This window comes from Nilaparvata lugens, chromosome 10 (assembly GCF_014356525.2).
Source record: "Nilaparvata lugens isolate BPH chromosome 10, ASM1435652v1, whole genome shotgun sequence".
NCBI classification, from domain to species: domain Eukaryota; kingdom Metazoa; phylum Arthropoda; class Insecta; order Hemiptera; family Delphacidae; genus Nilaparvata; species Nilaparvata lugens.
The window spans coordinates 31,316,401-31,334,625 of record NC_052513.1 but is presented as its reverse complement, the minus strand read 5'-3'; the positions used below and the strand labels follow the sequence as shown (position 1 = coordinate 31,334,625).

Sequence of the window (18,225 nt, the reverse complement as noted above, 5' to 3'; positions counted from 1 at the left end):
CAAGTTGGGTTTCATCAAATGAACCATTGGGAATAATACAATAATTACAAGTACTTGATCACTGATTTACATTTAATAATTGCAGAAAATGCAGGTAACAGATGTAAGGAGCAAAGTATGAGTTGGTTACCACCTACCAGCTAGAATTGCCTTCAAGAAAGCACACAGGGCCACTAATGAGAGTAATGAAGTGGAATCAGAGGGCAATAAAATATGCTAGTCGAGAGTTAGAGGATGCATCTTTTAGGAACAATAGCCCAGTGCACAGGTGGCGTAGCCCAGTCTCCTTTCTTTTACCCATTGAATTAAATATTAGATTTTATTTCTCACAAATTTAAAACAAAATACAACCAATAATAATCAAAGTGCACTATTCAGATAGTATAGTTTGAGAAAATGTTATGTGTGAATTTGATTTGGGTAATACAACTTTGATTTTGTTTCAATTTTTCCAGATTTATCTTATCTTCAACAATGGAGCAGTTGATAACAGTACATAGAATGTTCTTCCTCTATCAAATAACTCAATCTCCGAGTCCTGTCAAAGACGCTTTCAATAATATTCTCTCCAAAATAATTATGTAACAACACTGTTGCATTTCGAGTTGAATACTCTTACTGAGTACTTTCTTCCCCTTCTCAAATCATTGCAGTTCTTCTCTAATATCACTTCCCACTCCTCACTCCTCACTGTACTCCTCTCCTCTCATTTCCCTGCCATTCTACTCTACCATACTACTCCGTCAATTTCCACACTTCACTACTTTTTCTCTAAATTCCCTTTTCCCCCTCATTTCCTTATCACTCATTTCCCCCACCCCTTATTTCATCACCCCTCTTTTTATTACTTTTCCCCTCTACTCATTGCTGCTTGTCTCCTTTACCAATTTATCACTGATTTTCTTTCTTTAAACTGAATTATCCTTCCATTAACTCTACTTCCCAAATCTCTTCAATCTTATCCTCTCTCTTCACCCACTTTCTCATTTCTTCTCCTTTCTTCACCTGTCCTTCCATCGTTTCTCCATCTCTTTTTCCTCTCTTTACTCTTCTTCTCCTCCTATGTTTCTTCTCTTCTCTATTCTCAACACTTTCACTGCTTGAAACATCTCTTCATCTCTCAACTGTTATTTCCTCAATTATTTATATTTTTCCCTTCATTGCCATCTCCTCTGGACTTCACGTTCTCCTTCCCTGTTCTTTTCATCTTCTATTTTGCGCTTCACATCCAATTCCTGTCTTCATCATTATTTTCCATTTTATAGTTTTATCATCCTGTTTTCTATTGTACTTCTTCTCACTCCGCCATACTTTTCTTCCTACCATTTCCACCAAATGCTCCCATTCTCAACTTGTCAACTACTATTCACATTTCCTCACTTCTCTCTTACTCGAGCCTATCATTTCGTCATGTCCTTTCATGCCCCAGCCTCTCTTATCTTCTTCACGTTTACCTCCCCTGTCCTCAGCTTTTCTGCTTGCCACTTTTCTTTTGGCTTCTCTACTATTTCCTATCTTTTCCTTTCATTCTCACGTTCCCCCACCTTTCTTCACTCCACTATATTTCTTCTATTCACCATTTTTACCACATGCTTTTAGCTTTTATCCTCAACTCCTCCCCACATAAACTCATTCCTCACTTATTTAAAGCTGTCCACTCTCAATACCTCTAACTCAACTCTCCTATAAGCTCCTCTCATTTCATCTCTTATTTCTCCACTCATCTTTCCTCTCATCTCTCCTCTTATTTCTCCTCTCATTTCCGATCCCATTTCTCCTCTCATCCCTCCTTTCATCTTCCCTTACATATGTTCTCTCGTCACTCCTCTCATCTCTTTTCTCTTCTCTCATCTCATCTCATCTCTCCTCTATTCTCTCCTCTCATTTCACCTCTAATACCTCTTTTCATATCTTCCTCCATCTCTCCTCTCAATTTTCCTCTCATCTCGGTTCTCCTATTATCTCTCTCCCTATCTTTCCTCCCATCTCTCCTCTCATCTCTACTTTCATAATCTCCTATAATTTTTCTTCTCATTTTCCCTCTCATCTCTCTTCTCAGTTCTCCTCCTATCTCTTTTCTCATCGTCACTCCCATCTCTTTTATCATTTCTCCTTCCATCTCTCCTCTCATTCACCCTTTCCTCTCATATGTTCTGTCAATTCCTCTCTTATCTCTCTTCTCATCTATTTTCTTTTCATCTCTCTTCCTCATAACCTCTTCCTTCTTGCCTCATAAAGAACCTCTCACTTTGTCCAAAGAGGAGAGGCTCTTCCACTCCTCCTCCACTCATTTCCTTTCCTCTTCATTCATCACCTCTTTTATCCTCTCCTTCCACCTCCTCCTACTACTCCTCCTCCTCCTCTTGTAACTACTCTTCCTCCCACTCTTATATCTACTATTCTATATACTCCTCCTCCTCATCATTCTTATCCACCTCCTCCTCCTCCTCCTCCTCCTCCTCCTCCTCCTCCTCCTCACAACTCCTCTCCTCACCACTCATCGTCTCTCCTCCCCTCTCCACTCCTCCTCATTTCCCTCAACCTCCTGATTCTCCTCCTGTTATAACTACTCTTCGTCCTCCTCCTCCTCCTCCTCCAACTTCTCATCCACCTCCTCCTTCTCTTCCTCCTCCAAAATCGCGCGTCCAACCAACGTGTACAACCGAAGCGCGCACCACGCGCATGCAAGCGCCTGCCAGTGCGTGCAGATCAGAGGTGGTGGTGTGGTGTGATGGGTCAGACCGACTCGAGCTTCGCCATCATTGTGACACTATGGCGGCTGTGGCTGCTGCAGCCTCGGCGTGTCACCACTTAGGACACCACCCAGCTGCCGACACCACCGACACCACTCTTCATCTGGCATATTTGCCACAAACAACCAGGTAAAAAGGAAATTGAATAGATTTATGAAGTTTTTTTGTAAAAAATTTCAAAATTCTTGTTGAGATACGTGAGTGCAGCCTTGCCGCTAACCTGCTGCTAAAATTCTGTTGGACTCAGTAAAGTTCTTCAAACTTAATAAAAAATTTAATCCATGAAAGAGTTCTGGTAAAAAATTCTGGTAAGACGATTGTCTCTATCTTCACATTTATGATATCCGATTTCTTGAAGAAAAATGATGTTAAATTTTGTTAGATATTCACTTCTCAAAACTTGCCGATATCAAAAGTATATCAAAAGTTTTGAGACTTCTCAAAACTTGCCGATATTCTCAAAAGTTGAATCTTCTTCGAAAATGTTTAGTAGGAACTTTAGTAGATGTACTTGAGTAGAGCTTGTCGTCAAAAAGTTGCTTCTTAACTGACTCTTAGCTTAATTTTCTTATTATTTGAATTGTGAAAAAATTCAGAAAGTTATGGCATAGAGAAACAATAGCATAAGTAGATATCCGATGGCATAGGGCATTTATGTCGCAACTTTTACTGTTATCTCAAGCTGATATTCCACGTAGTTCTTTCCTGTGGAGCTTTATGACGCTGGTAGTCTCTCATATTGTGCCGATCATACACTCTTACCCAGTCAAAACAGTAAAAGTCGACAATAATAGACAGTAATCGGCTTGAGATAACAGTAAAATTGGCGACATAAACGCCCTATACCATAAGATATCTACTTACGCCATTGTTTCTCTATGGTTATGGTGAACAAACCTGAGTGGGATCAAATTCCTGAGTGGAATTTAATTATAAGTGATAGGTGCATTTCAATTTGTATGATACTGCTGGGATAGTGGGATAGTTCAGAATAGTATCAAGTGATGCAGTTGATTCTCGTAATATTTGAAATGTTAAAAATTAGTATTCTATCGAAATGATTCATGAAGACAATAGCTATAGTATAGTCTCAAATTAAGATGATTGTCATGAATTGACGTTTGAAAATGTGCAATGGTTGAGAGAGAGGTCCTATTTTGAATAGCCTTTGTTCTATGAAATCAATTTCCGTTCAAAGGAGACCAATGTTCAATATCTTGGATAAAGTCAAGAAACTTTGAAATGGATATGGAAATCATGTGCAGTATGATAAGTTACTTATCACATTGCTAGAGAGAGAATTGACTTGTTTTTCAAAAACATCTTCCACAGTTTAGGAGGAGACGAATTTAAATGTCCACAAATTTTCAAGAAATAGATTTAAGATAGGAGAAAATTCAAAATTTGTGATGCATGTAATTCTGATCTTACATTTCTACAAAATGTGTTTCATTATCATTAAATTATGACTTCGAATCAGTAGATTGACTGACTTATAATTCTGATCTTACATTTCTACAAAATGTGTTTCATTATCATTAAATTATGACTTCGAGTCAGTAGATTGACTGGACAATGTAAGCAACATCGTAGGATAACACAATCATAATAGAAAAACACTATGGAAATAGGAATTTGATTTCCATATCCCTGTGAATAATCTGGAGTGGATTCTAGTGATTCTTATTAAAAATTTGTGTTTGACAGCCAGTCGATCGTTTGGAACTGGAACTTGAATCCAACATCAGAAGAAATTGAATTTTCCATTCCTTAAAATTGTTCAGAGCTATTGGAGTTTTCGAATTTTACCAGTATTTCAGAAATGTATGATTTCCACATATCTTTCAGTAGACTAAAGATCAAATTTATGTGAAATAACGAAGAGAATGGATTCCATAATAGTTCTGGATATGTTCAAGAATAAACTATTGTTTGAAATTTTTATGAATTGTTTACTTTTATGAATTTTGATCAGCTAGAATGAATTTGTAATTCTTCAATGAGATAATTGTACTGGGTCATAGTATTTTAGACTTTATTATCATCACAAAGTTGCTATAATCGTTATTGTTAAGTCCTGACATGATTAACTGGATTTATCAGCGGAGATTCAATGCAATGCAATTCATCAACCACATCAATCCACATTCTCTCCCACTATATCAAGATGTAAAATAGGAGCTCGATTCCAAAATTGAGTGAGGGTAGGTGCAAGACTGCGTGAAATTGCTTCAAAAATCTTGTGATCCACCCTCCTGTTCCTCTAAGGGGGGCAGGGAACCCCAAAAAGTCAGTCATTAGCTGACAGGCACTCTGAGGGCATTGCATGAAATAATTTCCGGACCTCCACCACTATAATGCAGCGTATGTTGAAAAAAGCGTTCAATTTCCGTGCAAAAAAGAGTGAGAGTAGATGCTGGAGATCATTTTGAGCGTATCAGCTAGAAATGGTCAGCTATTGTTTTAATCAGCTATTTTCTTTTTTTCTCTTCCAGTTCCACTTTACTCTTCCCTTCACCTCTTCTACAGTTCTCTCTGATTCTTCACCTTCGTGCCTCTAATTTTCTCCACATCCTATAATCAGTTTCTTTGGATTATTTTTCTTCACCTCTTAATCTCTTCTTATGTCTTCCTTTTCAATTCTCTCTTCAACAGAACATATTTTTATTGAGTTGTTGTAATTTTTCGAGTCTTCTATGTCTTCCTTCTGATTTCTCCACTCTTTTCTGTCAAGCAGTATTTGGCGTGTTGTGTGGCAGAGAGAAACTAGAGTCACAACTCCACCTTTGATGAGGACAATTATTCAATTCTTTTCACCTTTTTCTGTGACAATTTGCTTTTTTTTATTTCTCTTTTTCTTTTCATAATTAGTTCCTCTCTATTTTTCGACAACGATAGGAGATCGATTGGTTTGAGACTCTATCTGAACCATAGAGAAACAATAGCGTAAGTAGAGATCCCATGGAATAGGGCGTTTATGTCGCAACTTTTACTGTTATCTCAACCCCATTACTGTCGATTAGTGTCGATTTTTACTGTTTTGACCTGGTAAGAGTGTATGAACGGCACAATATGAGAGACTACCAGCGTTATAAAGCTTCACAGGAAAGAACTACGTGGAAATTATGTGGACTATTGGCTTGAGATAACAGTAAAAGTTGCGACATAAACGCCCTATACCATGGGATATCTACTTATGCTATTGTTTCTCTATGATCTAAACTCATTTATAATGCGCTGTTTTTGGAGTAAATACGTTTTTAAACACATTGACTAAAAATACTTTTATTGTATTCTTGAGAGTAAATGGTATTCTTACACTAAAAATATGTCGAGGAAATTTATCAAATGATGTTGTAATATTGAAGTCATTACCTGTCATTTGACGATTGCACGACTCACATTGAATTGAATAGAGCTATCTCAAAACTCAGAAAAACAGTTTCTTCAATGTGATTTTCTTCCATCATTCATTCCCAAACTTGCTGTCTTTTTCTCCAATTGTTCCTCCTTTCGCCAAATGCTTAAATCGATTAATTGTTTGATTCATTCTTCTTATTTATTTATCCATACTCCTTCAAGCATTTCCACCAAATTCGGTCTCTCTCCTTATTCTCTCATCCTCTCTAATGTCTCTCAACATTCTACATCCAACTCCTATGTCCAGCGTCATAATTATCTCACCTCTCATCACAACTCTTTTTAATCCTGATGTTCATTTTCTTCTTCTATTTTATTCTATTTCCATCTCATCCTTTCGATTCATCTCCATTACTATTTTTCCTCCATCGTGTTCTTTCTATCTTGTCCTTTTTTTGTTTGTCCGCTCACTGCCCACTCTTTTATCTCTCAATGGCGTATCTCTTCCCTCTTTCCTCTTCTCGTTTGCTTCCCGTTCTTTATATTACACTCCACTATATCACAGCTCTCACTCACTCGTTTTCCATTTTCCAACTTGATTTTTTAATCGTTTTCCTCCTTATATCACTAACTCTTTTAACGTGTTCCACTCATTCCCTCTAGTTTTATCACTCACTGGTTTTTTCACTATTTTTTCACGTTCCCTTCATCTCTTCAACTCTCTCATGTCTTTGTTTATCTGTCAATTCGTTGTCTTTTTCTCTGAGCATTCATCAAGCAGTCGCATCCAGGCTAATCGTGGGCCAATCGGACCGGACGTTGAATAATTAGGCCTAATTTTTCACCATCTCCTCTTTTTGTCCTTCTTTTACTTCTTCTTCTCCTCATCCTCTGTGTCCCTTTTTATTGGGATGCTGCACTTGTCTGTATATGTGTGTTACAGAGAGGGAAAGAGAGGTAGAGAGAAAGAAAGAGTGAGAAAGAGGGAGAGAGAGAAAGAGAGATAGAGGAAGGAATAGCGCGTGCGTGACAGCCCGTGGATGGATGGACGCAGATTAAATTTGCGATAAATCTAATTATGAACAGTTTTTCAAGTTTTTTTTCAAAATTGTGTTGAACACTGATCATAATTGTTCGTGGCTAATTTGTTGCAATGTTTGGCCTTCGCGGTTGAGAGGATTCTGTATGAAGTGTTTGTTCATTAGATCATGGAGTGTTGAATGTTTGATGGTCTGTCTGTATGTGGGGTTATTAAAAGTTAGTTACAGTCTTGTTAGAAGTTATTAACCGAATCAATTTTATCACAGACGAATAATGTGAGTTCTATGGGCTATCTAATGATGGGCTCTTTCCTCTATGTTTCTATATACTTTTCTCTCTTTTTTCCCAACTCATTCTCCTTCTCCTCTGACTCAATAATTTGTACAGCTGTATTTACTGGGATTTTTCACTATAGTATACTATATACCTGGCATACTATATACCAGGTGTAATCACTATATACCTGGTGTTGATACGAATAAGATTGGCTATTATGATCAACAAATAATATGAATGTATAGAATGTCCCGATAAACCACATCTAGACTCCTTCTTGCTCAAATCTCCATAAATTTGGGAAGCAAACCATTTCAATGACTGAAACCAAATAAAATTAAAAAATTATCATTAACCAGTTAATTAATGTAAGTAGGGCTAATATTCAGAAGAATAACATACAATATCTTGACCATCAACTTATCAAATTTATGATCTTCATCTACCAAATAACAGTATGAAAATAATTTCATGCCCATAAAAGTTACAAGGGTTACGAGAAGCGCTATAGTATTGACACCTTTATGGAAATATCATAACATGTGTAAGAAGTATGTAATTTTACTAGCTCATCATCATCATTATCATTGGCTCGACAATCCAAAGCGGATCTTGGCCTCCTCTAACATTTGCCTCCATTCTATTCTATCCATGGCAGCATGCCTCCAATTCCTGACCCCAACAGCTCTTGCATCTCCGGCAACTGCATCCATCCTCTCAACCTTGGTCTACCAGGAGGTCTTCTACCTTCCATGTTGTAAGCCATTATCTTTTTTGGTGGAAATGACTCATCAGCTGCTCATTACAACATGGCCTGCCCACCTGAGCCTACCTACTCGGATAAGAGCCAGCGCATCAGAGTGACCATACATGTTGCACAGATCACGATTCTTTCTTCTGCAGCTATGCTCTGAAAATACATTTTTCATCCATACAATAGGCCTTCATGGGTACTCTTATGAAAGTTGTGTAATTCTGAATGATTAAATAAATGAATGAATAATTAAATCGGTTGTTAACCATCATGTCATAGTAAGCGTCATCCATCTGCTATATCAGTGGAATTTCCTCCATTTCAAATTCATATTTATATCCAGTTTTCGAATAAAAAATATTACAATATTGAAAAGGAAAGACAGGCGTTAGCCAAAAACTTCTTGCTTTCCTAAATCACTGACAAACGAGACTCATACTATCTTGGATCTCCACCAGAGCTGAAGGTCACATACAATTTACTCAATATTCTCAATATACTCATTATACTCAATATTCTCAATATATTGCGGGGGTGGTTATCTGCCTTAAATAACGACGAATGTGATCTGATTTTGAGATCTGTGTACGTCTAGCCCCGCTGCGCGCAAACGCGGTTGGTTAAACTCCAGACTTTCGCTTCAAATTATTCTACTGTAGACCTATATTCTATACAAATTTTATTCCTCTATATATTTATTATTTTGAGCTTCCAATTTTCATCTTCTCTACCTCCATCAGTAATAAACCAATGAATTTAAATGCATCTAACAGCCATTTTAGAATGTTGGTGTGTGTGTATGTGTGTGGTGTGTGTGTGGCTGTCTTCCCCCTCCCTGTATGCGTGAGTTGTATGTGTGTAGTTGTGCTACAATATTTCTATGATTGAATAATAATTTCTATTATTTAACATATCATAATTCAATTTACTTCTTTATTTAAGTTATTCTTTTCATTTCAATACAATGTACCTAGCCAAATCTTATTTCCAGGAATTTCTCTCAAGTTATAATAATTAAAATAATGTAATCACGAACTCAAACAACTCACAAACAGACCTGCGTGTCCATGTGAGTGTTGTTTCAATTATATCTCTTTATATATTGTTTATACTGTAAATGTTGGAAACAAATAAATTTGATTTGATTTGAAATTTGATTTGATTTGATACTCAATATACTCAATATACTCAATATTCTCAATATACTCAATATACTCAATATACTCAACATACACAATATACTCTAGCCTTTTCAAAATCTGAATACAACTCAAACCAAATAATAACCACCCACAGTAATCATGGAGTACAATCATCACTCCCACACTCCCACTTCCCTTACAAACACAACCTCACCCAACAACATTCTATTTTTGCCACCGGCTCTAATAAAAAACTTTTCTGCAATCCTCTCAGTCTAAAAAATTCATTGAACGACTCGAGTAGACCAAAACACATTGAATGAGTTGGTCAGTCGCCAAAAATTGTCGAAAACTCGAAGCGCGTCCGAAAAATCCCATTGATTTGAGTTGCATTGAATTAAGTGGCGCCACTCATGCTCGTAAGTGGCGCATCAGACAATGCACGCGTCACCTGTTGGCGACACACGTCAGCGACACGCGCCACGGCGCCATCTTTCTTTGTGGCGCGGCTTTCAAATTGGTGGCGCGGCTGGCCTGACCACTCATCATTTTGTCAGCTCTATAGACGGATGTCATGACTCGAAATATATATAACATAGTGATAAAGGTTGGAAGGTCTATAGGAGTTGAGTACAAAAAGTATAGGATGTGTGTGAGTATTTGGAGATTGATAATAATTGGTCAATTGATTTTGTTTGGTGCAAATATGTACAAGCTTGGAAAATGACGATTTGAGAGATGAATGCTGATGTGAATGTGATAATGAATCGAGCTCAATAATTAGTAGATTTATGATTGATAACGCTTGTGTAAATCAATCAATAGATATCTTGCAGGATATTATACTGAGAAATAATAGATAACTAAGATTGAATCAATAATTGTAATAATTTGGAAGTTATACTAAGTATATATTACTGTATTTCAAAATAAATTCAGCACACTTATTCAAGCATTGAGTTTGACCTGTGCTTCGAACTCAATCATTTTAGTTGAGTAGATCTTGATAATCGAAGAAAATATCCACAAATTGATGGAATTTGGAAATAATTTTTCTAAAGATACTGTAAGTCCTCCCATAATCAGAATGACCAAACTTAGATAAATAATCCAATAGATCATCAACCAGTTGAGTTGTTTAGTAGTTATTAAAATGTTCATGAAAATATGCTAATAAAAAGGGGTTTTAAGTTGGAAGGGTTTTTAAGTTGGTATCTCAATTAGAAACTTAAAAGAAAAATAAAGAAAGCAATCAACAGCAAGAAACCTACCCTAATATCATGCATTTGCTAGAGTGGTCTATTCAATAGCATTAAAATACGTGAAGTTCATGGGGTATTTCATTCAATGAATCAAGTTTGATTTCATTTCAGAGAATGTTTAAAATCCAATCTCATGATTCCTTTCAGCTAATACACAAGAACTTCTCTTTTATGATCAAACAATTATTCACAAAATTGATACAGTACCACCAATACAAAGAGCCATACTGCCTTCATCTCACTTCATCTCACCTGAAATGCACTCAATGCAATACACGAGCATAGGCCTCCACTTAAGATCTGACACTGTTTGGCATTGAAGTTGATCCCTACCCGTTCATGTAGTGGTTAGTGACCAACCATGCCCAGTCCACTGATTTACGCTCAGTACCCACTAAAGTGGACCACGATAGCGGCTTATGGATGGGAGGGCGTCCGTCCATATGGAAGGTATGATCAGTGGCCTTCCATAAATATGGACGCGATATCGCAATTGGGCCCTTGAGTCGAATCAATTCGATTAATCCTACACTATGAGCTGGTTTACATGGTGAGATGTAGGTTATGTCGACTGACCTATTTTAGACGAAAAGTGGCAATTGTGCGTGGATAGAATGTATTAGAAGTGTTTATTTTACTTTGATTCTGGATATTTTTTCAATCTCGAAAGAAGTTCTTCACTTGGCGCTCTTCACTTGAAGTCACAAGCTTTGATATGAGCTTAAATTACTCGTTTTGACTAGACTGTGCTTGAATACAGTTTATTATAAGTTTTATTCTACCTTGATCTTGGATAATTCTCTAATCTTGAAAAATGGTCTTTATTTGAAGTTCTTCACTTGAAGTGACATAGATTGATTTAAGTGATTCGCCTAGACTTACTCAAAGCAAACTAACATAACACACCAGTATTACAATACAATTTTCTAATACATTTTAATAAAGAACAACTGATGGAATATCAAAAATCTGGTGTGGCGCACTCACACAACTTTCTTGCAGTTATGAAAATTGATCACCTGACGCTAGTGTTCACGCGCATCTCAAGAGTCTACTATTTAAGGATCTAAGGCAGCTGGTGACAGAACAATAACGCTGGAGACACATGAAGTCTGCTATCTCTTCATAGTGAATGATTTAATAGAATCAACAGTTGCCAACAGTTTGCAAATGAATAATCACATTTTCTCAAATGTCAAGCTCATTTTCAATTTTAGGTGAAAATGTTACTGGACATTAATTGAAGAGATTTTCATGCTCAATCTTTCCCACTCGAAAGTTTTCGTTTAAATTATATTTGAGACATGACAATTGGAAATCTAATATCAAACTTTGCATAGATGGGGCGGAGCTCCTGAAATTTTTACAGATATGGGACTTGTGACAGTTGATATAGCTTATCAACGACTATTTTAGGTATAAATTTGATCAATATCGTTGGAACCATTTGCGAGAAAATCGCGAAAAACCCTGTTTTTGACAACATTTTCGCCATTTCAGCAGCCATCTTGAATTGTATTTGATCGAAATTGTTCGTGTCGGATCCTTATAGTGTAAGGACATTAAGTTCCAAATTTCAAGTCATTCCGTTAATTGGGAGATGAGATATCGTGTACACAGAGCACATACACACACACACACACACACACACACACACACACACACACACACCACACACACACACACACACACACACAACACACACACACACACCACACACACGCACACACACACACACACACACACACACAACACACACACACACACACACACACACCACACACACACACACAACACACACAACACACACACACACACACACACACACCACACACACACACACACACACACACACACACACACCACACACACACACACACACGCACACACACACACATAAACACGTACAGACCAATAGCCAAAAACCACTTTTTTTGACTCAGGGGATCTTGAAACTTATAGAAATTTAGAAATTAGGGTACCTTAATTTTTTTCAGAAAGCAATACTTTCCTCCCCTATGGTAATAGGGCAAGGAAAGTAAAAATATTTGAAGATCTAAATCAATTGAGATATAGAGGATTAGGAAGGAGAATACAAAATTCAATAAATCACAAGTTATCCAATGAAATAGCTGCGATTTCGCTGTCATGTCGATAGCCAATGGGAGTAGCAGAGCAGAGAATTCAACCAATCACGAGTTATCCAATTACCCACAACAGTGGGGTAACTGAGAATTCAATCAATTTCAACCTATCCCAAGAGAACGGCCACTACTATCTATCAATGTTTTAACATCAGTGTTCTTTGTTAGATGAATTAATGAATAAAAATGACGACTTTGAACATCTCGTTCTCTTGACAGCAGCCAGCAACAAGCATTGAGTGTAGCATAACCAAGAGATTCACAAATCACAAGATATTTTTATTTTTGAAAATTTGGGAGAAGACAGTTTTAGGCTATGTCTGTTGTCTTCTCCCAATCATATTTTGATTATGATTTGTGATTGTGATTGATATTTTTTACAATAACATATCCAACCAGTGAATAGCAATTCCTTTGTAATGTTGACGTTCAGTAATATCGTAGTGAGCAAAAAACTCTACTAATAATTACAAACTATTTAAAGAATGTAGCGATTTCGTTGTCATGACTTCAGTAGCTGTAACTGAGAATTCAATCAGTGAGAATTTCTCCAACCAGGTTTTCCAGAAGTACAAGATGATTTTGTCGTCAAGATCATCCAATTAAAGTAGAGCAATCAAGAAATCGAACAATTCCATATTTTCCTAGAAAGAACTATGAATTTGTGGTCTCATAATGAATGAAAGGGATATAGATTAACAGAGTAATAGAGTGACAGAGAACTGATGAAATCTCGGATTATTCAGTGTGATATTCAGATATTCCGTTTTCATAAAATAGACAGTAGCTAATTCAACCAATTACCACTCATTCAATGAGAGAGTGGCGAAACATTAGTTGTCTTGACTGAGAGTTCAATCAATCACAATTTTCCCAATAACAATAGGAAGAACTGAGTTTTCGATGTTATTAAGACAGCCAATATGAATAGAGTTACTGAGAATTAAACGAATCGCAGGTTATTCAATGAGGGATTAGCAATTTTGTTATCATGGATACATTCAATACGAATGGAGTATTACATTACTGTAGAGATAAGAGTACAAATTATTATTGCTGCTTCAAATCATTGTAGCAAGCCTACCCATTGTGAATAACTTTCTAGTAGCTTGTTATTCTACAAACGTCAACATTATAAATATTGGCGTAATTGCAAATGAGTCATTGAATACTAGTGCGTGTCGATGGATGCTAGATAGCGGCGCGACGAGATGAATAATAATTATTTTGAAGCTGGAACACTTCTAATTTGCATAGAGTGCTTCTCTGTGTTGTTCTCAATGCATTCAAATAAATGTTGTGTCAGAGTGTGAGTGAGTGTTGGAGTGCAGAGCAGCTGTTAGTTTTGCTGCTATATCAGTCAAGGTCGTTATGTCCAGAAGGAGGAGGGAGTGCCGTGCAACGAATTTGGGCTGAATGCATTATGAACCATTTAGTTGCCAGTGTATTTCATTTAGAAATTTCGATTTCTGAGTTTGTGCTTTAAAATGTTTGTTACAATTGAATTCGAGCTCTTCATAATCATTTTTGCAATATTTGAAGTGATAAACAGATGGTAACATCACTTTGTGCTATTCATACTCATGAATAAATATTAAAATTTATAAATATTGAGTATTATATATGACTAATTATTCTCATTAATAATTGCAATAATTAGTATGTTATGGTTCTGATCAAGCAAGCAGTCAGTGTGATGTCAATTATTATTAAATGCAAATGGTCTCGGAACTCCAGAGTTGGCAGAGTGACTGAGACTGGATTCCAGAGTCTTGAACAAACTCACATTATTTGAATAAATGCTAAAAACACTCTGTTTCATAAATACCTCACTGATCAATTCAGCATTTTCGTATTCAAATGCTTATCAGATCTAAGATGGAGGTCTAAACACTGAAACAGTAGAGCGAGAGAGCTTGTTTCTTGTGATATCTTCATTGCAGTTCAGCTACTAAAGCTGAAAATGACCTGAAGGTAACAATGTTTTATACTCGATTCGAGACAAATAGTTCCCCAAGAATGGAATAAGATATCGAAAATCAGACATAAAAACGATATTTTTATTTATGTATATAATTTTTTATGAAACTTGACTTTGATATTATTCGAGATTTTAAAAACTTCATATCATCGGTGTATGTTTGGATGTGGTTTTAATTTGGTCCTTTCTGCCAAGCAGTCTCATTCACTTTTTGGTAAAAAGTAAATTCGTATGGCTTTTGTTGGTGCGGAGTCCCTTGCGGGAAGGTCCCACCGCCTGAATATAATATATATAATTTAAGCCGTCAATGGGCCTTACGACTGTCATACTTCAGCCGGGACCGACTTTTTGGTTTAGCCATTTGTTAAATAAGTTGAACTGTTGTTACTTTGTGGTAGTAATCGTATAAATATTTCATGTCATGATAAATTAGAAATCAAATACTCTGTGAACTGCAGTCGTGCTAAAAGTTTGAACGTCTGCAATCCATCTAAAACCGTATATTATCGTTAATATGCTAGCGAAATTTGGAATCCATATTATAATGAACAGATTCAAATACTAGAACGAATGCAGAATAAATTCTTGAGGTGTATTAATTATAAAAAGCACAATGTTTTCTGCCCGTTTGATTACCCTACCAATTCTTTAAGAAGTATGCTTGAAAATAAATCACTGAAAGTCAGACGTGACGTCAAATCTCTTCTTTTCCTTTATAATCTTTTAAGTAACAAAATTTATTCTCCGTATCTGCTTTCCAAAATTAATATTTATATAAATACCATTGCTCGCCGTTCGACCTTTTCTTTTCATATCTCACGCTCCAGAACGGTGAGTCATTATAACTCTCCTCTGAATAGAGCACAGAGAATTTTCAATAAGTTAGTTGTTCTCAGCACTTGGATATCTTTTGGTTCTCCCCGTACAAATTCCGTAGGATGGCGTGCGATCTAGTCGATAATATTATGTGATTTGTCATTTCGTGATTTGCATTACATTCTTTCATTAATTTTATGTGGTAGTGATTCACAGACATTCTATTTTTCTTTTCATTGTAGGCTAATCTTGAATCAACAGACTTTTATTAAGTTTTAAAGTTCAGGGTTTAATTAATTACCTTTGCAATTTTCTCATTATAAATATTGATTTATTTGTTGTGATTAAGTGATAATTATTGATTAATTGAATAATTATTTTTCATGACTATTGATTAATTTATTGTAGTTTAAAGATAATTGATTAATTGAATATAGTAATTATTGATTTCAAGTTTTCTAAAATTGTTAAAATCTTATATTTAATTTCATTCTCATTCATTTGACATACTTTTGTTAGTATTTTTGATTCATTTAATTTCTATTCCTTATTATTTCACTTACATTACATTTCTTGTTTTTTAACATTTCTTCATACTTAATTCTTAAAATACATTTTTGGATTGTATAGTGTATGATTGTAATGTGTGAAGGAGGCAAAATGGGTTTTTACCTGTTGCCTCCATGAATAAAATTATTATTACTCTTATTATTAATGAGACCAAGGCCGACGACGACCTTAAAAGAATACCATCAAATTTATTCTTATCATAGTGCTCACAGATTGTCAGTGCTCCCAAATATTGTTTTTTGTTCACTCTATCAAATACAGTTCATTTGTTGCCCCACTCTATCAAATAGACTTCAGTGGAATCGTGTGATACCCTCCATGAGCCACAACAGAAATTAAATATTTTGTCAGCGAAAGTCGTTTGGAAAACGTGTAGTCTCACTCTATCAAAATAATACAGTGAGATTGTATCCACACTCTGTCATATAGGCTTCAGTAAATACGTGTGATATCCTCCATATGCAACAACATAAATCAAATCGTTTGACAACGGAAGTTCTTCTAAATATCGGAAAACGCGTAGCCCCACTCTATAAAATACAGTTGAATTGTATCCTCACTCTGTCAAATAGGCTTCAGTAAAATCATATTGTGATAGGCTACCCTCCATAAGCAGCAAACAGAAATTAAATCATTTGTCAGCGAAAGTCATTCTAAATTTTTGAAAACGAGTAGTCTCAATTTATAAAATACAGTGAAATTGTATCCTCACTCTGTCATATAGGCTTCAGTAAATTCGTGTGAGACCCTCCATATGCAACAACAGGAATCAAATCGTTTGACGACGAAAGTCGTTCTAAATTTTAGAACACGCGTAGCCCCACTCTATCAAATACAGTGATATTGCATCCTCACTCTGTCATATAGGCTTCAGTAAATTCGTGTTATACCCTTCATATGCAACAACAGAAATAAAATCGTTTGATGACAAAAGTCGTTCTAAATATTGGTGCCCACGTAGCCTCACTCCAGTGAAATACAGTGAAATTGTAGCGCCAGTTCATCAAATAGACTTCAGTGAAATTGTGTGATACCCTCCATAAGCAACAACAGGATTCAAATCGTTTGACGACGATAGTTGGCAACCTACCTTACCGAATGTGTAAGTGTGCAACATTTATAAGCTGCGTTCACTATCAACGTTCAGCGAGTTGTTATTGCGTAATGCACTGCTAGTTTCCATTAGCAGCGGAGAGCTGAAATTGGAATTGGCCTGCCTGTGTGCAAAATGCAAAATCCGACGTGGGCTTCCTTCCTCCCTCTACTTTTCAGTTTTTTCTTCTTCCTCTTTCTCTTCTTCTTCTCCTTGTTCCTCTTCCTCCCCTCTTCTTCTCGTTCTCTTCTCTGTTCTTGCTGTAAAGCGGTCAGTTGGCCAGCGAGCAGCCTTGTCGGTTGGAGGCTGTAAGTGTAAATCTCGCTGACTGAAACAGCAGTATTGTTGTGCCGGTTTTGATTTCTGATTTTCGAAATCTTTCTGAAGTGTTTCTGTTTCTCTGTTGTTCTTCACAAAATCTATGTCTTGTTTCTAGTTTGTTGTTCCTACATTTAAAACACAACTATTTTTTATTGTAACTAGGTAATTTCAGCATAATATCCATTCTATCAATTTCTATTGGGCTATTTCATATTTCTTATTCTATTACAGCTAAATTTTTTTTATTCATCAGAATCCGTGTTGATTATTTTCTCTATGGTGAGGTCCACGTTATAATGGCAGTGTGTGATTTGCAATGGTGTTGCTATCTTTGTCTATCGTTCTACAGAGCAGATAGCGCTAACTCTTTCACGCACTGCGATGTTGCTACATAGTTTATCAACAATGTGGAAATTCAACTAATTGACAAAATATTTAATCTCAATCATGATAATTTATTATCACATCCTTAAAAAATATATTTCCTTTTCAAATAATATATGATTAACTATTTTTAACAATGATGAACAGTTAAATTGATCAGATATAGCAGTATCAGCAGTTTGGGTGGCAAGGCTGAGATCTGGCAACCCTTTTCTCCTATCTTCCTACACTGCCATTATAACGTAGACCTCACTATAGTTTCGATGATCAGGTTCTCTCGTTTTCGTTGCGTACAGATTTACGCGCCGCGAACATGAGCAATTCAGTT

The 18,225-nt window shown here is 36.2% G+C and overlaps 1 protein-coding gene across 2 annotated transcripts in view; it reads left to right on the top strand.

Moving 5' to 3' along the window:
* The first annotated feature begins 2,722 nt into the window (after positions 1-2,722).
* Positions 2,723-18,225, top strand: part of LOC111053418 (sodium-dependent dopamine transporter) — a 59,142-nt gene continuing 43,639 nt past the window's right edge. Inside the window, exon 1 of one of the 2 annotated variants that reach the window (XM_039437206.1) lies at positions 2,723-2,882. The gene's annotated coding sequence lies outside the window, so the exon portion shown is untranslated. Of the gene's footprint in view, positions 2,883-17,464; positions 17,676-18,225 lie in introns of those variants that run through there. The other variant, XM_039437207.1, reaches the window with a different exon arrangement.